A 21,040-nucleotide genomic window follows, 5' to 3' on the forward strand; every position below is an offset into this window, starting at 1 on the left:
TTCGGCAGCTTTACTAAAACTACAAATAAAGCGCCGGTAAAAGTTAGCAAACCCAAGGAACCTCTGCAAAAGCTTGTTCAATGTAGTAGTGGGCCATTCGACCACTGCTTGGACCTTAGCAGGGTCTGTTCTGATCTGCCCCTTCTCCACAATAAAGCCCAAAAAGGTTACAGAAGAAGCGTGAAAAACATTTTTGAGCTTTAACAAACAACCGGTTCTCTAATAATCTTTGAAGTACGAGCTGAACGTAAAGACGGTGAAGATCTAAGGAAGGTGAAAAATCAGAATGTCATCCAAGTAGACAAAAATAAACCAATCTAACATGTCCCGCAGGACGTCATTGATAAGACACTGAAATACAGCAGGTGCCTTAGTGAGGCCAAAGGGCATGACGCAGTACTAGGTTTGTGCTGAAGGCCGTTTTCCATTCGTCTCCCGCTTGCACTCTGATGAGGTCATACGCGCTGCGAAGGTCCAATTTGGTGAATATTCAAGATTCAAGAGTTTTAGTGTCATATGCACAGTAAAACAGGCAGTTATACTACGCAATGAAATTCTTATTCTGTTCATTCTCCCCAAAAAAGAAAGAAAACACAAGAAAATGAATAAGAACATAAGAAACCTCTGGGTGACCTCTGAGATTTAAGGCCCTGCTGAATAATAAGAAGAGGGTCTTCAACTCAAGGGACAAGGAGGAGCTGTGCAGAGTCCAGAGGGAACTCCGGCATAAGATCATGAAGGGGACGGACTGCTACAGGAGGAAACTGGAGAAGCGGCTGGAGCAGAATAATGCCAGGGAAGTCTGGAGAGGCCTGCAGACCATCACAGGCCATGGTAAAAGAGTGGGGAGAGACCAAGCCAGTGGGGACCTGGGCAGATGAACTCAATCTGTTTTTCAACAGATTTGAGTCTGCCCCCCCACCCTCCCATACCCACTCACCACTCTTCACCCCCACATCCCCATCCCAGCCATCCTCTACCCCCCTCTCCATAACTGATGATCAGGTGAGAAGTCAGCTGAAGAAGATCAAAGCAAGGAAGGCCCCGGGACCGGACGGCATCAGCCCTAGAATCCTGCTGACCAGCTCTGTGGAGTTCTCAGGCACTTGTTCAATCACAGCCTGAGCCTGGAGAAAGTCCCGGCCCTGTGGAAGACCTCCTGTGTGGTCCCGATACCAAAGACACTGCGTCCCAAGGAGCCTAACCACTTCAGGCCTGTTGCCTTGACATCTCACCTGATGAAGACCATGGAGAGGATTATCCTGCAGCACCTGCGACCCCTGGTGGGCACTCAGCTGGACCCCCTGCAGTTTGCTTACCGGCCTGGGATTGGAGTAAACGACGCAGTGATCTACCTGCTGCACAGATCACTGCTACACCTGGAGGACAGCGGGAGCGCTGTGAGGGTCATGTTTTTTGACTTCTCCAGTGCCTTTAACACCATCCAGCGGTCACTGCTCGGAGTGAAGATGGAGAGTGTGGGAGTAGACCAACACCTGACTGCATGGGTTATAGACTACCTCACCAACAGACCACAGTATATGAGGCTTTGTCACTGTGTGTCTGACATGATACTCTGCAGCACAGGTGCCCCTCAGGATACAGTGCTCTCCCCTTTCCTCTTCACCCTCTACACCTCGGACTTCACACACAACTCCACACAGTGTCACATCCAGAAGTTCTCAGACGACACAGCCATCGTTGGTTGTGTTTCAGAGGGGAATGATCTGGAATACAGGATGGTCATCAGGGACTTTGTCAGCTGGAGTGAGCCTTACCAGCTTCAACTCAACACCAGCAAGACAAAGGAGATGATCATTAACTTCCAGAGGAAAACATCCCATTTCACACCGGTGAACTGGATGTTCCCCGGGGCGGACATAAGAGTTGGTAGACAGCTACAAATTCCTGAGTGTTCACCTTAACAAGAAACTGGATTGGTCCGTCAACACCCACGCCCTCTACAAGAAGGGCCAGAGTCGCCTCCACCTGCTGAGGATACTGAGGTCCTTTGGTGTGTGCAGGACTGTTTTACAGACCTTTTATGACTCTGTGGTGGCCTCAGCCATTTTCTATGCTGTGGGCTGCTGGGAGGGGGCAGCACGGACAGGGACAGGAGCAGTATCAATAGACTGATCAGGAGAGCGAGCTCTGTCCTGGGCGGTCCTCTGGACTCCATGGAAGAAGTGGGGGAGAGAAGGATGTTGGCTAAGCTGACATCCATCATGGACAACACCTCTCACCCCCGACATGACACTGTGGATTCCCTTAGCAGCTCCTTCAGCAGCAGACTGTTACACCCACGGTGTAAGAAGGAGAGGTTCCTCAGGTCCTTCATACCGACCGCTGTCTGGCTCTACAACACCTGCACCACCTGAACCATGTTGTAGTCACTATGTATTCTTTACTTGCGTATCTTTCTTGCTGCTGTAACAAGTGAATTTCCCCGCTGTGGGATAAATAAAGTACAAAGACAATACAATACAGAAACATAAATACCAATAAATTAAGCAACAAGAACAGAAGAGACATTAATACCAATAAATACATAAATAAATAAATAAAGTGTTATGAGTGTGTGCGTGCTTCGTTGAGAAGTCTGATGGCCTGTGGGTAAAAGCTGTTTGTCCTGGACTTCAAACTCCTGTAGCATCTGACTGACGGTAGGAGTGTGAATAATGAGTGTTGTGGATGTGTGCTGTCCTTGATGAGGTTGTTTCTGCTCCGTAGGACTTGAGATTTATAAATGTCTTGTAGTGAGGGGAGAGCTGTCCCAACAATGTGCTGTGTGGTCTTGATCACCCGCTGTAGTGCTTTCCTATCTCGTGTTGTGCAGTTACCGTACCAAACAATGATAGAGGCGGTAAGGACACTTTCGACAGTGCATCGATAGAAGCAACCGAGGATTTTGGTGGACATGCCAAATTTCCTCAGTCTTCTCAGGAAGTACAGTCTCTTTTGGGACTTCTTGATAACTTGTTGGGTGTTGTGAGACCAGGTGAGGTCCTCACTGATGTATGCGCCAAGGAACTTGAAGGTTTTCACCCTCTCCACCTCAGTCTCATCAATAAACAGGGGTTTATGTGGCTGCTTTTCCCTTGTTCTTGGGTCAATGATCATCTCTTTGGTCGTATCTGTATTGAGATGGAGATTGTTATCATGACACCAAGTCATGAGGTCGCCACCTTTCTTCTGTATGATGTTTCAACCCCACCAGTGATCAGGCCAACGACTGTCGTGTCATCCGTGAATTTAATGATACTGGTGTTGTTCTGGGAGGCCGCACAATCATAAGTGAAGCGCGTGTAGAGGAGCGGACTAAGCACACACCCCTGTGGGGTCCCAGTGCTCACAATTCTTGAGCTGGACATGCGTCATGCAGAGAAGTGAATGCCACGTCGAGGAGAGGGAGGGGATATTTTTTGCGAATGGTGAATATTGAGCACACGAAAGTCAATACATGGCCGGAAAGTGCCATCTTTCTTCTTAACAAAGAAAAAAAACAGCCGCCAAAGGTGATGATAAAGTTCTAATGTGCCCCGCGGCTGGGAAGGAGGAAATGTAATCCTCTCGGGATCTCTGTTCGGGCTGGGAGATGTTATACAGCCGTGCGGAGGGAAGTGGCACACCCGGTAACAGGTCGATGGCACAATTATACAAGTGCCATAGTGCGACCTTTCCAGAACACATCGCTCAGGGATTGATATTCCCTGGGGATCAGCAAGAGGTCGGCCGGAACGGGTGAGGAAGGCTTGTAGAGAGAGACAGGAGGAGAGGCAGAGCTCAGGCAGTGTGACTGGCAAAATGTGCTTCAATTACTGATCTTCAGTGCAGACCAGTTAATGCCTGGGTTGTGGCGTTGAAGCCAGGGGAGACTGAATACGACGGGTGCAGAACGTGAAGACATAACAAAAAAGAGAATGGATTCGTGGTGATTACCGGAGAGAGAGAGGGAAGTAGTGCGTGTCTGATGCGTGATATTAGCGAGGAGGCGTCTGTCAAGAGAACGAACATTTCTACGCTTGTCAAGAGGCTCAATAGGGATACTAAATTGCTCCACAAGCCCCCTGTCAATAACATTTTCGTCCATCTATCAGAGCACAAATAGGGTGACCACCTCCCTCCAGGGAAGGCGCTTCTGGTGCAGCTGCAAATTACGGCCCTGTCACGCGCACATGCATATCCCTTATGAGCGTATAGAGGTCCTCCAGGGTCTGCTCGTGGCGACTGAGCATTTGACCCTGTGTCTTGAGGGCACACTGAAGACGCTCCTGTTCTGCAGGATCCATACTCTGGCTGGATTATTCTGTCAGGCTCTGAGGAGCGGTGTTATTGGGTGTCGGAATGCAGACACAGGAACGAGTCCAACAGTTCCAAATAATTTAATGAAGAAACATAGAGGAAGCAAAACAGGAACTTAGGGCGACGGTGCAAAACTAAGGGGGCACCGTGGGCAAAAAAACTGCACTCAGCAAAAAAAAGATACTGGATCTACCCACGTGAGCTGGACAGATTACTGGACTGAAGGATGGCAGAGCTTGTTGGAGTGGCGAGGCGAGCTGCAGCAGAAGTACAAAGGTGAGTGGTAGCAGGAGAAGTAACACATGGTCTTGAAGCGCAACCATGGAGAATAATCCAGCGCTGGCTGGCTGCAGGTGAGGAGAATAAAAAGGGTACTCATTGAAAACAGCTGCAGGGATCCAGCAGCTCCGCCCAGCTCAGGAGGTGACAGAATCTGAACAAGCCAACAGAGGAGAAGTGAGCAACAACATAACACATAAATGGACAAAGCACAAACTACCACAGGGAACTGAGCAGTGTCCACCGGAGAGCGTGACAACTCTTTTGAACGCATATTGTTTTCAGAAGCCAAACTCTTAATTGGCCCCAGCAACTAAGTGTAACTACTCTACTCTTTTTTATATCTTAACCCAGCCGCTCGAGACAGACGGCCGCCCCACAGAGCCTGGGTTCTGTTCAAGGTTTCTTCCCCTGGAGGGAGTTCTTTCTTGCTTCCGTCTCCAAGTGCTTACTCATATGGGGTTTCAGTTGGTTCTCTGTTTTCGTTTATGAATGTGACCTTCATGTGTAAAGTGCCATTACATAACTGTTGTTGTGATTTGGCGCGATATAAATACATTTTGTTCGGTTTGGTTTGGTTTAATTTTATTTGAACATGCATGAAGGTTACAATGGAATACATCTCATGAATCATCATTTCACAGTTCCACATGTCCAAAAGGAGTAGGAAGAAGCAAAGCTTATTTAGTCCTACCCCGCATCCATTCCACATCTTGTACAGTACATACTATTCACTTCCTACATTCCATCAGAATAATAATAAATAATAATAAATAAAAAACAGGCATGACAAAACAATCAGTATAATGATCAAGACTCTTCTGCCTTATATTTAGCAAACATCAACTGCTTGTATTGTTTTTTGAATTTGCTCATCTCGGTCACTGAGTTCCTTGCTCAATCTATTCAATAATTTAATTCCGCATACTGAAATGCTGTGGGTTTTCAGTGTTGTTCTCGCGTGTAAGTGTTTTAAGTTTAATTTCCCTCTAAGATCATATTTCTCCTCTTTCAATGAGAAATACTTTATGACGTTTTTCGGTAACAAGTTATTGTTAAATTTATGCATTATTCTAGCTGTTTGAAAATGGACTAAATCAGCAAATTTTAAAATGTGGGATTTTAAAAATAAAGGGTTTGTATGTTCTCTATGCTTGGCATTATGAATGATCCTCACCGATCTTTTTTGCAGTACATTGAGTGAGTGAAGATTGCTTTTTAATTATTGCCCCATATCTCCACACAATAAGACAATCTGGCAACTAAGTGATATCTGCCAGCAGGACAGTATAAGTAATCCCAAGGTGATTGGCTGCAGGTGTTGAGTCCCTGGCTCCTCCTCTGCTGCAGGAGGTGCACTACAGAGAGACAGACAGGCGGCAGCAGCGTGGCAGTGCAGAGCATGACAGTTGAGTGATTTTTGATCAACAACAAATTTTGCTTTATTCAGTATTGAAGTATTTCTCGCCACCTTTTGTTGTTTGTTTTTGATATGAGATTTCAAACTCATTTTTCGTCTATTATGAAACCCCAGAAATTTATTTTCTTTCACTATTTCAATATCCACTCCGTTTATTTGTATTTGATCGTACTTCTCCTTTCTGCTATTTCCAAATAGCATTATTTTAGTTTTACTTAGGTTCAAGGATAATATTATTAATAATTTAATATAATCTTTGATCTTTTTAATTAGTTCCTGTGTGCTTTCCCCAGAACAAAAGGCGGTGGTATCATCCGCAAATAATGCCAACTTTAAATCCTTTATCACTTTGCAAATGTCGAGATACAAATTGAACAGATTTGGTCCCAATATTGACCACTGGGGTATTCCACACGTAATATTGAAATTTGCAAATTTGTATTCTCCTAGTGTTACATTCCATGTCCTCGTTTGGTTCCTGCCTTCTCCTTGTTTTCCCTTTTTCTTCAGACCCCACACTCCCAGCGGGAGGCAGAGCTGCTGGACGCACCTGACTCCAATTTACACCGACCTACTTAGGCCCTGTGCTGCCAGCTGTGAGGCGTCGGATTATTGTACCTGCTGCTACACCAAACGCCCGAGCTTTGTTCTCGCCGGTTACCTTTTTGCCTCCAGCAGCTACCTGCCTCAGCCAGGGTAAATTGTGTTTTTTTCTCATGGTACGTTTTTTTCACCATCGCCTTTTGTTCAAGTTTTGTCCATTAAAGACTCTGGCAAAAACCTGCGCCTCTCCTCGCCTCTGCATCTGGGGTCCAAACAAACACACGCCACACCGTAACAGAATAATCCGACCAGAGGATTATGGACCCCGCGGAGACCGACCCTCTCAAGCGAGCACTCCACAACCTTGCGCATCGCATGGGTCAGCAGGAAGAGCAGGTTGGTGCACTGGGCGCCTGTGTGACCAACATGGCCGAGCGACAGGACTCTCGGTTGAAAACCCTCGAGACCTTCCTGCGGCCCCTGACGCCGGCTCGCCCTCCATTTGCTCCTTGCTCTCAAGGCCTGAGCGCTTTTCTGGGGACACCGGTGACGTACGCTCTTTTCTAACTCAGTGTGAACTCCATTTTAAGTTACAAGCAGGGGCCTTCCGCTCTGAAAGGGCCTGGGTGGCGTTTGTCACCTCTCACCTGTCTGGACGAGCGGCGGCCTGGGCCACTGCCGAATGGGTGCGCCAATCCCCCGTCTGCTCCTCCTATGCCGTCTTCTCCCAAACTCTGGAACAAATCTTTCAAAGGACGCTGCCAGGCCGCGAGGCTTCGCGTGCACTCTTTCGTCTCCGCCAAGGACGGCGCAGCGTATCGGACTACGCCATAGAGTTCCGTGCGCTTGCAGCCCAAAGTGACTGGAACCCCGCGGCACTTCTGGATGCATTTTTTTCCAGACTATCAGACGCCATCAAGGATCACATGATCTCTGTGGAATCCCCTTCGGACCTGGACGACCTCATTTCCCTGGCTGTCCGGATGGATAAGCGCCTCGCCGCCCGAGAGGAGGAGAAAGGTCATCGACGGACGCCCTCAACACTTCCCCACGCCACAAACGATGACGGAGTGCGCCACTCCTACACCAAGTCACATGGTGCTCTCCCGGACGACGAGCCCATGCAACCGGCAGAGAGGAGTCGACGCCACCAGCTGCACCTCTGCATCTACTGCGGCCAAGCTGATCACCCCATCGCCCGCTGTCCGGTTCGCCCGGACCGCCATCGCTCTCCAGCAGCCAGCCCGCCGCGTAGGAGCCCCTCGGCGCCGGTCCCTGCTCCCAGATGCGCCACATCGACGCTGTCGGCCAGCCGCCTGCAACTCCCAGGTATGCTTTCCTGGTCCGACAAGGACATAGACATCATGGCATTTATTGACTCTGGGGCGGACGACTGCTTCATTGATGAAGCCTTTATTAAACGCTTTTCTATTCCTGTAACTCCGTTGCACACTACTAAAGTAGTTCGCTCTCTCGATGAGCGTCCTCTGGCTGACGTCACCCGTCAGACTGATTTTCTCTCGCTACGCTTATCCGGCAATCACCTCGAATCCGCTAGGTTCTTTGTTATTCCATCTCGCTCAGCCCCTGTCGTGTTAGGTCTAACCTGGCTTCTCAAGCATAACCCTCACATCGATTGGGCTAAACCCGCTATCCTCAATTGGAGCGCATTTTGCCATATTCATTGTCTTAAGGCTGCTCGCCCGAGCCTCGCCGCCACCCATTCCTCCACCCCCGAAGCTATCGACCTATCCGTAATTCCTACTGCCTATCACGACCTCCGGGAGGTGTTTAGCAAAGATCGCGCTCGCTCACTCCCCCCCCATCGCCCGTATGACTGCCCCATTGACCTGCTGCCTGGCGCAGCACTGCCGGCGTCACGCCTTTATAATATTTCCCGACCAGAGGGGGTGGCTCTGGAAGAGTACATTTCGACCTCGCTCGCCTCTGGCCTCATACGCCCATCCTCCTCACCTTTAGCAGCAGGGTTTTTTTTTGTGGAAAAGAAAGACAACTCCCTCCGCCCGTGCATTGACTACCGCGCACTTAATGACATCACAGTTAAAAACAAATATCCTCTCCCTTTACTAGACTCTGCCTTTGACTCCCTCCACTCTGCAAAATTTTTTACCAAACTCGACCTGCAGAACGCCTACCATCTAGTTCGGATCCGGGAGGGGGACGAATGGAAAACCGCTTTTAATACCCCTCTCGGTCACTTCGAATACCTCGTCATGCCTTTTGGCCTCACTAATGCCCCTGCTGTATTCCAAAATCTTATCAACGACATCCTTCGCGATATGCTCGGCCGCTTTGTTTTCGTTTATTTAGACGACATTTTAATTTTTTCCGCCACCCTAGAGGAACACATCCAACAGGTCCGGCTAGTCCTCCAGAGACTTCTTATAAACCGGCTGTTTGTCAAGGCCGAAAAATGCACCTTTCACGCTCCCTCTGTTTCCTTCCTGGGGTTCATTGTGGAGAAGGGGCAGCTCCGAGCCGACCCTGCCAAGATTCAGGCTGTGGTCGAGTGGCCCGCTCCTACAACAAGGAAGCACCTTCAGAGGTTCCTGGGCTTCGCTAATTTCTACCGTCGGTTTATTAGAAATTTCAGTCGAGTTGCAGAACCTCTGACTAAGCTCACATCCACTAAAGTACCTTTTCACTGGACCCCAGACGCCAATTCTGCTTTTGAAAAACTTAAGACACTGTTTACTTCTGCTCCCGTGCTCATTCACCCTGACCCCGCCTCTCAATTCTTTGTCGAGGTGGATGCTTCCGACACCGGTGTGGGAGCAGTTCTCTCCCAGCGCTCCACCTCCGACCACAAGCTGCACCCCTGCGCTTTCTTCTCACGCCGCCTGACCCCCGCTGAGCGGAACTATGATATTGGCAACAGGGAACTATTGGCTGTCGTCCTGGCGCTGCAGGAGTGGAGGCACTGGCTGGAGGGTTCAGAGGTCCCCTTCATCGTGCATACGGACCATAAAAACCTTGCTTACCTTCGATCCGCTCAAAGACTGAACCACAGACAGGCACGCTGGCCCTTTTCCTCAATAGGTTCAATTTCACACTGACGTTCCGCCCAGGCTCCCAGAACGGCAAACCAGACGCCCTTTCCAGACTGCACTCCCCTCCCTCCGAAGAGGCTCGCCAGGAATCTATTTTGCCCCAGTCCCGCATCCTCGGGGCCCTGCAATGGGATGTTGAGAGGCGGGTTGAAGAGGCCTGCAAGGACGACCCCCGCCCAGAGAACTGCCCTGCCGGGCGCCTGTTTGTGGTCCCAGGACTGCGCTCGGAGGTACTGCGCTGGGCACATGAGTCTAAGTTGGCGTGCCACCCAGGAGTGTCCCGCATCATGTTCCTTCTCTCGCAGCGGTTCTGGTGGCCTTCCCTTCGCGCGGACACAAAAGCATTTGTGGCAGCCTGCCCCATCTGTGCCCGGAACAAGCCGTCTCATCAGGCTCCGGCGGGACTCCTTCGCCCGCTGCCCATTCCCTCCCGTCCATGGTCTCACGTGGCTCTGGACTTCGTGACAGGCCTCCCACCGTCCTGCGGCAACACAGTCATCCTGACGATGGTGGACCGATTCTCCAAAGTGGCCCACTTCGTCGCCCTTCCCAAGCTCCCCTCTGCCCTCGAGACGGCTAACCTGCTGGTGCGCCATGTGTTCCGGCTCCATGGCATTCCCCTCGATGTGGTCTCTGACCGGGGGCCACAATTCTCATCTGCGGTGTGGAAGGCTTTCTGCAAGGCGCTAGGAGCGTCGCCCAGCTTGTCGTCCGGTTACCATCCTCAGACTAATGGCCAGACGGAGTGGGCCAATCAGGACTTGGAGGCCGCCATCCGATGTGTGTGCCATCAACAACCCGCCTCCTGGGCCCTCCACCTACCCTGGATAGAGTACGCCCGTAACACCCTGGTTTGTTCTGCCACCGGCCTCTCCCCGTTAGATGGGGCCTATGGATATCAGCCTCCGGCCTTCCCCTCGTTGGAGTCGGTTTCAGCAGTTCCCTCTGTGTCGTCCCACCTACGGCGTGCTCGCCAGGCATGGCGCAACACCAGGGTAGCGTTGGCACGAACGTCGGAACGGAATCAATGCCTGGCCAACCGGCATCGCACGGTCGCTCCGGATTATAAACCTGGACAAAGGGTCTGGCTGTCCTCCCGAGACCTTCCTCTCCACACGGATTCTAAGAAGTTACAGCCCAGGTACATTGGCCCATACACCATCGAACGTATCATCAATCCCTCCTCCGTTGTGCTTCGCCTCCCGGACTCCCTCAGGATCCACCCGGCGTTCCACGTCTCCCTCCTCAAACCGGTCACCTCCAGCGACCTGAGCCCTCCCGTGGTGCCTCCCCCTCCTCCCAGGCTTGTCGACGGTCACCCAGCATTCACGGTCAAGGCCATTTTAGACGTGAGAAGAAGGGGCAGGGGTTTCCAGTACCTGGTAGACTGGGAGGGGTATGGTCCCGAGGACTGCTCCTGGATCGCTCGCGCCCTTATCTTAGACCCCACTCTCTTGGCAGACTTTTACGGCCGTTTCCCGGAGAAGCCAGGTAGGCCGCCAGGCAGTGCCCATTGGTAGGGGGGGATACTGTTACATTCCATGTCCTCGTTTGGTTCCTGCCTTCTCCTTGTTTTCCCTTTTTCTTCAGACCCCACACTCCCAGCGGGAGGCGGAGCTGCTGGACGCACCTGACTCCAATTTACACCGACCTACTTAGGCCCTGTGCTGCCAGCTGTGAGGCGTCGGATTATTGTACCTGCTGCTACACCAAACGCCCGAGCTTTGTTCTCGCCGGTTACCTTTTTGCCTCCAGCAGCTACCTGCCTCAGCCAGGGTAAATTGTGTTTTTTACTCATGGTACGTTTTTTTCACCATCGCCTTTTGTTCAAGTTTTGTCCATTAAAGACTCTGGCAAAAACCTGCGTCTCTCGTCACCTCTGCATCTGGGGTCCAAACAAACACACGCCACACCGTAACACCTAGCTTTCCAAATTGCTTCCTGCTTGTTAGGTAATGTTTAACCCAATTCAAAACTAATCCGAGGATTCCGTACCTTTCTAATTTTGTTTTTTAAAATCATATGATTAATTGTATCGAAGGCTTTTGTAAGATCCATAAATACTGGCACTGCAAACCTTCTGTGGTCTAGAGCATTAGTAATTTCCTCCGTGATTTCGATCAGTGCCATAGAAGTTGAAATGATAGCTTTGTATCCGTATTGACTACCTGCTAGTAATTTGTTTTTAATAAATTTGTCCAACCTGTTATAAAATAGCTTCTCAATAATTTTAGAAAATCAGGGTAATAAGGAAACTGATCGATAAATTGTAAATTGATGTTTATCTCCATTTTTTTTAATTTGGCCCTTAAACATGTAAATGACTTTTTGGAGTTAGACTACAACTTTTTCCTATTGATATTTGGATTTTATTACTTGTAGAATTACTACTGATTTGTTCATTTTTGCTGTTTGTTTTTCTCGTGAAATTATATTTTTGGAATGTGCCGCAGGCCACACTTTGGAGACCCCTGTTATAATTCAATTTGTACCCCACTTTGGGAACATGGGCAGTATGATGGATATATTTTTTTGTAATTTAAAATAATTTCAACAACAGGGGTCTCTAACACAACTTAAATGGGGGATGCTTTGGGTCTTTTTACATTTTACTCTTTACTTTGTTTACACTTCTGTTATCACTTTGTTGACATGTTCCTGATGTTTGATATAAAGATGTCATCTACGATGTCATAGAAGTAAAATTCTTTATTAATGTCATGAAATGATGGTTGCCAAAGCTATATGACAATGATGACACATGACGACACATAGTTTTTATGACCTTGATGACATGTTGGTTACTCATTTCACATGTAAAGGAGGTATCGTGGCAGGCTGCACTTATTGAAGACCCTGCACAAGTGATTGTAAACCATACAAGACCTGAAAGCCAACTGGTAAGTAAGCATTATTGTTTCTAAATGTTAAATATTGTTTCAAAAGCAGGGGTGTTCAAACCTTTTCCAGCGAGGGCCACAAACTGAAAAATGCAAGGATACATCTTTGCCACTTTGACTCTTTGTAATATGCTAAGATGTTACGTGTATTTCAAGAAAAAAATTGCACTGCCAAATCATTTTGGCCGCTTGTATCCACGATCTTGCTCTTTCGGAACATAGACCGATGGGTAAATTAAGAGCTTTGCCTTCCGGCTCAGTTCTCTCTTCATGACGTTCCGGTACAGCGATGCGATTAATGCAGGTGCTTCGCCGAGCCACGTCCTCGACCTGGAAGGTGCAAAAAAGGGGAAATGCATAGTAAATGGCAATCTGTTTAAATTGTAAATATAAAAATGGACTACTCATGTACTGGATTGAAGAATAAAGGAATTTTTAATTAACAAATGTTCCAACAATTTAACCTAACAGGCTCCTGTAAATAAACAGAAAATAAAAGCTAGTAGAGTTGATCAAGCATCCTCTTCCATCTTCCAAGTACAGGCAGACTCCATCACACAAGAACTTGCAACATGCTGAGCAAGGTAGACAAAACGGGCAAGAAGACTACCAAGGCCATTATCCTCCTGGTGGCCGTCATCCTCTTGATCTTGATCTTGATCATTGGACTCATCTTCATCTTCATCTTCATCGCATCGGCACCGCCTAACCTGTCAGAACCTATGAACAACCTGGACGGTGCAGAACCAGGGAACATCGAGGTAAAAACACAAATGGATACTTTATTTGCATACATGAGCAGGAAGTACTGGAGTATTACCCATAACATTGTCCTCTTCCAGGCGCTGACAGACAATAACGCTGCCGCCTTGCAGGCGCTGACAGACAATAACGCTGCCGCCTTGCAGGCGCTGACAGACAATAACGCTGCCGCCTTGCAGGCGCTGACAGACAATAACGCTGCCGCCTTCCAGGCGCCCACAGACACTAACATTGCTGCCTTCCAGGCGCTGAAAGACAGTGTGGAGAAGATGGCTGAGGATGTTGAGGTAAAAACACATGTACACATAGTAGAATTTTGTATATTTTCAGAATAAAATAATAAATTAGATATGCAATGATGTGCGATATTTGGAGCTTGGGACAAAGTTAGATGGTGTGTTCAACAGCCGTTATTTTTTGGGGTTTTTAATTATTGCGCCTGACAATTTCCCGCGGCCCAGTTGGTGGGGACTCCTGCCTTACAGCACGCTTGGGGATATGATGTGCTCTTTTACACATTAAAAATACTGTAAGAATGCCACTTTTCTACAATTGGCTTCTTTATTGCATACTGTAAGATTAATGTCTACATCAACAAATGTAACCGTTGAATCTTATCTAATTGTATCGTTTGTATACTGTATCGAATCGTATAGAATCCTTCTGTTTTTAAAATGCATTTTGAATCGTATCTTAACCCGTATATCTCGATGCGAATTGAATCGTCTAACACAAAAGTTTATTCCCTAATAACTCCTAAAGCACACTTAAATCATTGTGTTACAAAAAGGGCAGTTAAAGCTGGCTAGAGAACACACACAGCCTTTTCTTAAAGTCAACAAATATAGAAACTCATCTTGTAGAATTCCAAACAATGCATATTCATATGCAAGATCAAACAATTTATTGATACAACCGTGTCCAAAGTGCGGCCTGGAGGCCATTTGTGGTCAGCGGCACATAACGAGAAAAATGCTGTAATCTAACAAATGCAATTTTATAAGAATGATGTAATCATGAGGAAAAATAACGTCATTTTAGTAACATAAAGTTGCAATATTAAAAAATTTATATTTATTTTTGCCTCCAAGAACAAGCATGTTTTTTGTTTCAGTTGACCAAAAAAAAGTTTCACTTTTTTTCCCTAAAATGAATGACTTGTTACTGCTGACACATTTCAGACCAATTCAGATCGTTCTAACATCAAAGCATTCAACTATTTAGGACATTTATGCCATTTTCCACTTTCCAATAATTCACACTTTTCTTGATGTTTACATTTTTCGTCCTGAAAAATGCCTTTGATCTTAAGAGATCTGACTACTTCCACATTTCTGAACCGATTCAGACCTTTCCAAAGTAAAACTTCTCAACTTGTTGGGAACATTTTGCGTTCCTGGTACATTCCGCTATCATGCTAGGTGTTAGCATATAAGCATTTATAGTTATTTTCATGGGTAGACACATATATAAACATTTAGCACTATCTTGCTTGGTGTTAGCACGTTAACATTGCTAGCACGCTGGTATTTTTAACCATTTTCACAGCTAGAAATATACACTCAGCACTGTTATACTGCGTGTTAGAATGCTAACAAACATTAGCATAGTAACATTTTTATCCATTTTCATAGCTACACACTTAGACCACTATAATGCTAGGTGTTAGCATGCTACCATTGGCATATTAGCATTGCTAGCATGCTAATATTAGCACTCTAAATATGTATAGAGATTCAAAACAATGAATAAATTATAATTTTTGGAAGTTATGTTATGAGAATGAAGTTAAAATATGAGGGAAAAAAAGTAAAAAATTACAAGAAGCAAATTTACGAGAAGAAAGTTGAAATAGTTGGAAAAAAATAGCACAATTGAGCATGTCTGAAAGGGAGAAGAAAGAAGCACAGCTTCATTACTTTTTAATTAAATACTGCCCCTTCCACATATCTCTGCTATTACTGACAGTATTGGTGCCCAGACTGGAAAAAAAGCAAAAGAGGAGCTTAAGTTGAATAATAATTCTTTGTTTTACATTCACAGGCTCTTCTGTTCAACACAGGTTTGCATGCCAATCAATTTGTTACAGTTCACATAATGCTGCCTTGTTTTGTGCTTTTTCTGAATAAACCTTTTATTCTCACAGGCTTTTGCCCTCCGCCATGGCAGAAACATGGCGGAAGGTGTTTCCTGTCGGTTAGCGACAAGAAGAACTGGAGAGATTCTGAGGTATGCCAATCCTTAATCCTTCAAATGTCCTTTGCAATATCCTTGCTCATTTTTCCATTATGACAAAAAATGGCAATTTCTTAAACAATGCCAAAATATTTGGCCCTTTAACACTCATTTCTGTATATCTCTATTGCTTTTTCAGGAGTACTGCGTAGCCAGAGGTGGACACTTGGCCTCAGTCCACAACCAAACCATGTTTGACTTTTTCAAAAAATTTGCTAATGGACAAAGTAATATTTGGGTTGGGGGCTACAGAGATGATGATGAGGTGGGCGATTTAATCATCACAAGTTCATTAAGATTAAGAATGCCTTTTTTAAAAATACAAAATATAGGTTGTGTTTACCAACATGTACATTAATGTTGTATTAAAACAAGTTAGTTTGGTTTGAAATCATCTATGAAGATGAGTAGCTCTGCCATTTTTATGTTGTAAAAGTAGCTCTCACAAGAAAAAAAGGTCAGAGCATTGCTCTGTAGGATGCCAATTTCATAGGCTGAACTAATCCTTTGATTTTTCAGAATAGTGAGTGGAAATGGATAGATGGTTCCACCTTTGAAGTGAAGATGTATGAAGAGAAGTCTGCAGAGGATGCTCATTGGCAACAATACCAGCCCAATAACTCAGGTGGTCATCAATACTGTGTGGAGACATGGTATCGTGGTAAGATTGCAGAAATGCATGCATGATTTATGAACATTCTAACAGCCCTCATCTTGTAACTTTTTTTTTACCTGATTCCTTCACAGATAGCGGACTCAATGATAGGGACTGTGAGGCAATACAACCATTTATTTGTCAGAAGTGATGGGGATGGTCTCGCTGTGTGATCAGGCTGCTCCTTCAAAGATCATCACTCTGCGTTCAATTCAGTTGCTTTAATGAATCATAATCATCATCAGTGTGCACATTATCCTAAACAATCTGTAAGACTAAAACACCAATTTACAAACGAAGGCTACTCCTATTTGCAGACAGCATTCAGTTCTGGAGCTAACAAAAACAATCACACAGAAAATGAGTCAATTAGAAACAATTTTTGCATAAAAACATATTTTGAACCAACATACTCTGTATTACCATTGAATCACAGGTATGAAATTCTACATCTTCATTTTCCAGCAGCTTATATGAAAGCAAATAACAAGCTGCAACCCAACAATGGACCACATTTTTATTCAACAACAGGATAAATACAACCTAAAACAAGAAAACAACAAAACATGGAAAAATCACCAGTATTTTTTTGTTGAGAAAAATAAATGTCATTGTAATGTAAATTATAAAGTTGAATCGTGGGAATAAAGACAAAAAACAAACCGCAGAAATGGAAAAAACAGCGAATTTCATGAGAATAAAGTGAAAATATCAAGATATTGCATTCCAACAAGAAAAAAGTCGCAATATTACAACAATGTCATTTTAATAGCATCGAGTTGAAATTTTCTGATATAATTTGGGAAACTATATTGGGGGAAAAGATCTTAAAAATATGAGAAACATTGACAAGAAGAAAGTTGAAAAAGTTGAATGACAAAATACAGCAGAAATGGGAAAAAAAATAATTTTATGAGATTAAAGTCAATATTGACAAGAAAAACAATCGCATTGTAAGGGGAAAAAAGTTAACTATGTTAAATGTCATTTTACTAGCTTTGAGTTGAATTTTAATGTAACTTTGGGGAAATTAAGTTGGGGGAAAACTATGGCAATAAAATGTGAGGAGAAAAATCACAAAAATTGAGAAAGTATTTTTGAAAATTCCAAAAAAAAGCAAGACTGAAGGTGATATTAGGCTTTTTCACCTATATGACAAAGATGAAATGCATTTCTTTTTTAAAATATAAGTTCTTATAGTTTGGACACCCCTGACCTAAGAGAAACATTTTCTATGCACCAACACCACAAACCTTCAGAATATATATGTGGGATCCAAAAACACAAGTATGATTTTTACAAAGAAAACGGAAAACTGCTGTGGTGTTAGTTTTATGATATTGTTAGATCACTTTGATATTATGATCAACTAAATACTTGGCATGTATCTGTCATGAATGTCATATCAAAAATTGTCATCCTTTTTATTTACCTTAGACCCTGGTATCGATATTGGATGGATACGTGTATGTTTTGTGGGTTAATTTGCATGAAATGTGAAGTTTGTTGTGTGTAACTGCATGATATCGGTTGAACTGATCCAGTTGTGTACACGTTAGGGTTTCTGAAGGTGTATAGACTGATGCCAATCATAAAGTGAACTCTTGTTTTTGTGTATACTTTTTACATCTAACTCCGAAAGGGACTGTTGGCAATCGTTAGGCGGCTGCCTTGAGGGCGCTAACTTTGCAAGGTGTTGCACACATTACACCTTGACCACGTAAGCCCCGCCCGACATAACAGACGTGCACTGTTAACATTAGAACTACCAAAAAGGGGTCAATTTGGCCCGCCGCCCTAGAAATACCAGAGTGCATTTGGATTAACAAGTTGATAGTCCTCACCAGTCAGTTTTCAAATGTAAATGCTGTCGTTATCTGTGGAATGTGGGTCAAACTGAGAGGGAAGGTGTGGCAACTGGAATGCTTTCAAAAACTTGCGTTGCAGTTCAAGACAAAGTAAAATTTGCAAAATTTGGCAAGAAGCCAAATACAGTGACCTACTACAAAGCCATGAAATGTGGAGTCGATGTGATGGACCAGATGGTGCAGGAATACACTGCGTTAGGGTTAGGGTTAGGGCGTGAAGGAGAGACGTCGACTTGTGGCAGGTGCAGGAAGGAGGTGGTTTGGAAGTGCCATGACTGCAGTATAGAGGACAGAGGCTGTATTTGCAGTATAGGGTGCATTTGCGTGTTGTGATTTCAAAGCTGATAACTCTTGTTTGAATCCTGTGCATCATAAATGACAGGAAGAAATGGAAAACATGTGTCAACCTCTTACTGCAAAATTACAGCAAAATTTACAAAATACAAAAAATGCAAAGGGCTAAAATGACAAATTTACACAAAGAAATTACAAAAAACTTAGAAATATTTTATTTTTCGAACAGTAAAATTGTAGAACCACACGCACTAATAAAATGTCCAAACCCTTCCAACTCTCATGCAAAAAGATACTTTACATTCCAACAAAGCTTTCTCTTATGAAAATTTTACTTGTCTTGAACTGAAACACAAGTCTTTGAAAGCATTCCACAGTAGCCACACCTTCCCCCTCAGTTTGAGCCACATTCCGCCACACTCCACAGGTAACGACAGCATTTACATATGAAAACTGGTGAGGACTATCAACTTGTTAATCCAAATGCACAGGGCCATTTTGTTATTTCTAGGGTGGGAAGGTTGAGGCTGGTAGTTCTAGTGTTAAATTGCTACTTTTAGCTGCAAATGTTAACTATCATTGAATGCATGGCCTATCACAATCACACAATGATTCCAAATTCAGTCGATCTGTGCCTATTTTTATTTCTTTGAAAGCATTATGCTAACATGCTAGGCGCTGGTGATGTTTTAGATTTCTTGGTTAACCTTGCAAACAGTTGCAAACAGTCCCTTGAAATAGTTGTATATTGGTTATTATACTGTTGACTTATTTAAGGTGGGGTGTCACAATACACGATATTGGCTTCACAAGGATGAGATAAAACATTAGAAAACTACAATGAAAACTTAAAGGAATGTACAAACAATGTACAAACAAGACTACTAATAGTCGAGTGACGTTGTAAATGCAGAGTGCAGGTTGGATTGCAAGGTTTCTAGTGTGTGTAAAGCACTCAATGTGCGCTTCCAATCCTGCCTGGCCCCCTGTCACTTCCAAATTATGCGTATTATCACAGTAGCAATGGCATGGTTCAGTCTGATTAGCCCTGTTCCTGCGAGACATTTCATGTTGTGACACCCATATGATCTTGTTTTTCATAGTGTTTCACATGTTATTTTAATATGTGCTATTGGATATTAGAATTTTCTTTGGGATCAATAGTTAAGTTGGCACGAGTAGTCTCCAGTGCTTGCCTCAGCACAACTTAAAACCAATCATTGGTGCCCTTCACGTCCTTGTATGTTACTAGTTACATAGCCATTATTACCTAACAAGCGCAAGTTTTTTACTGTAGTTAAGCAACATTTAATATAGTTTACCGCTTTCATACAAATCTTGATAAAAGGTGTCACTCTTCATCTCTTGAGCGACCTCACACTCCATGGCTGATACTGAGCGTATCAGCGATACTGATACTGAGAACTTCAGTAGTTTTGGTGGTAATTCCTCCTAGAGTGAATGCAAAACAGAAGGTGTAAAGGTTGCAGGTGCAGTGCGTTTAACTCCTCAAACAGGAAGTAGCCAGATAGTAGGTCACGTACAAATGGGTTCCAGATCCAACTGTGATAAGTGAATTTCCGCAAAGTGAAAATTTCACCTGAGCCGCACGGTGGTCTGGTGGTTGCCATGTTGGCCACACAGTCACAGGAGATCGGGAAGACCTGGGTTCCAATCGCCGTTGGTCATTTCTGTGTGGAGTTGCATGTTTTCTCCCACAGTCCAAAACCATGCATTTTAGGTTAATCTGCCGACATGCCCCCTCTTAATTCGCTCTTGTGCCTCCACAGCAAAAAAAGTGGAGAACAGATGGATATAATGCAAATTTCATCTTTATTATTCTGATTACACATAAGAGCGGTAAGATGCCTATATAACAGAAGTTATCCGTTCACTTGTAGCAGCAAGTTATGATGGCTTTGCTTTGCGTCCTGTGAACTTCACTATATAAATGCGTGTTTTCTACACTTTCCCTTTCTTAAACTATTATTTCATGATGAATCGGAAAAAGTGCCCATTGCTGAAAGATTTTGAATATGTTGCCTTGACTTCGGCCGCATTGTCTTTTGCACAATCATTTTCATTTCTTGTATATTTGTAATGTTTGATAGCAAATGCTAACTTGATGTAATACATGAACTATGTGTGTAATGAATGCAGCGTAGTTATTTTAACTGACATACTCTGTTTATGGACACAACTATTGAGTAATGTGTAATTATCTATATTGCCACATTGAATTGTGAATTACCTGTAACTACCTGTGAACTTTGAAAGTTTGAATGTGACATACGAATTAGTGTTTAGTATAGTAATTTCCAAGTTCACTGGTTAGATTTTATATGTATGTAAAATAATTTATAGTTCCTGCAACCCTGGTGAGGATAAGCGGCATAGAAGATGGATGGATGGATGTTTTATAGAAACAGACCATGTCGACTTATAACTTGCATACTTAAAAAGTGTGTGCACCCCTGATATACATATATAATGTACATAAATATATAAATAAAGTAAATATTAAGGCTATCATGAGACGAGACAATAACACGAGATTGGTTCTATGAGATAGGATTTTTGCATTACTTTTAAGAAAAGTACATTGAACAAATATGACAACATTTTGCAATTTACTACTTAATTTCTACGTTACCTTGCATTGCTCCTCACAATATTACACTCTTCTGCACTCTACCTCCATCCACCAAGAC

Source organism: Dunckerocampus dactyliophorus, chromosome 4 (genome assembly GCF_027744805.1).
Source record: "Dunckerocampus dactyliophorus isolate RoL2022-P2 chromosome 4, RoL_Ddac_1.1, whole genome shotgun sequence".
Lineage (NCBI taxonomy): Eukaryota > Metazoa > Chordata > Actinopteri > Syngnathiformes > Syngnathidae > Dunckerocampus > Dunckerocampus dactyliophorus.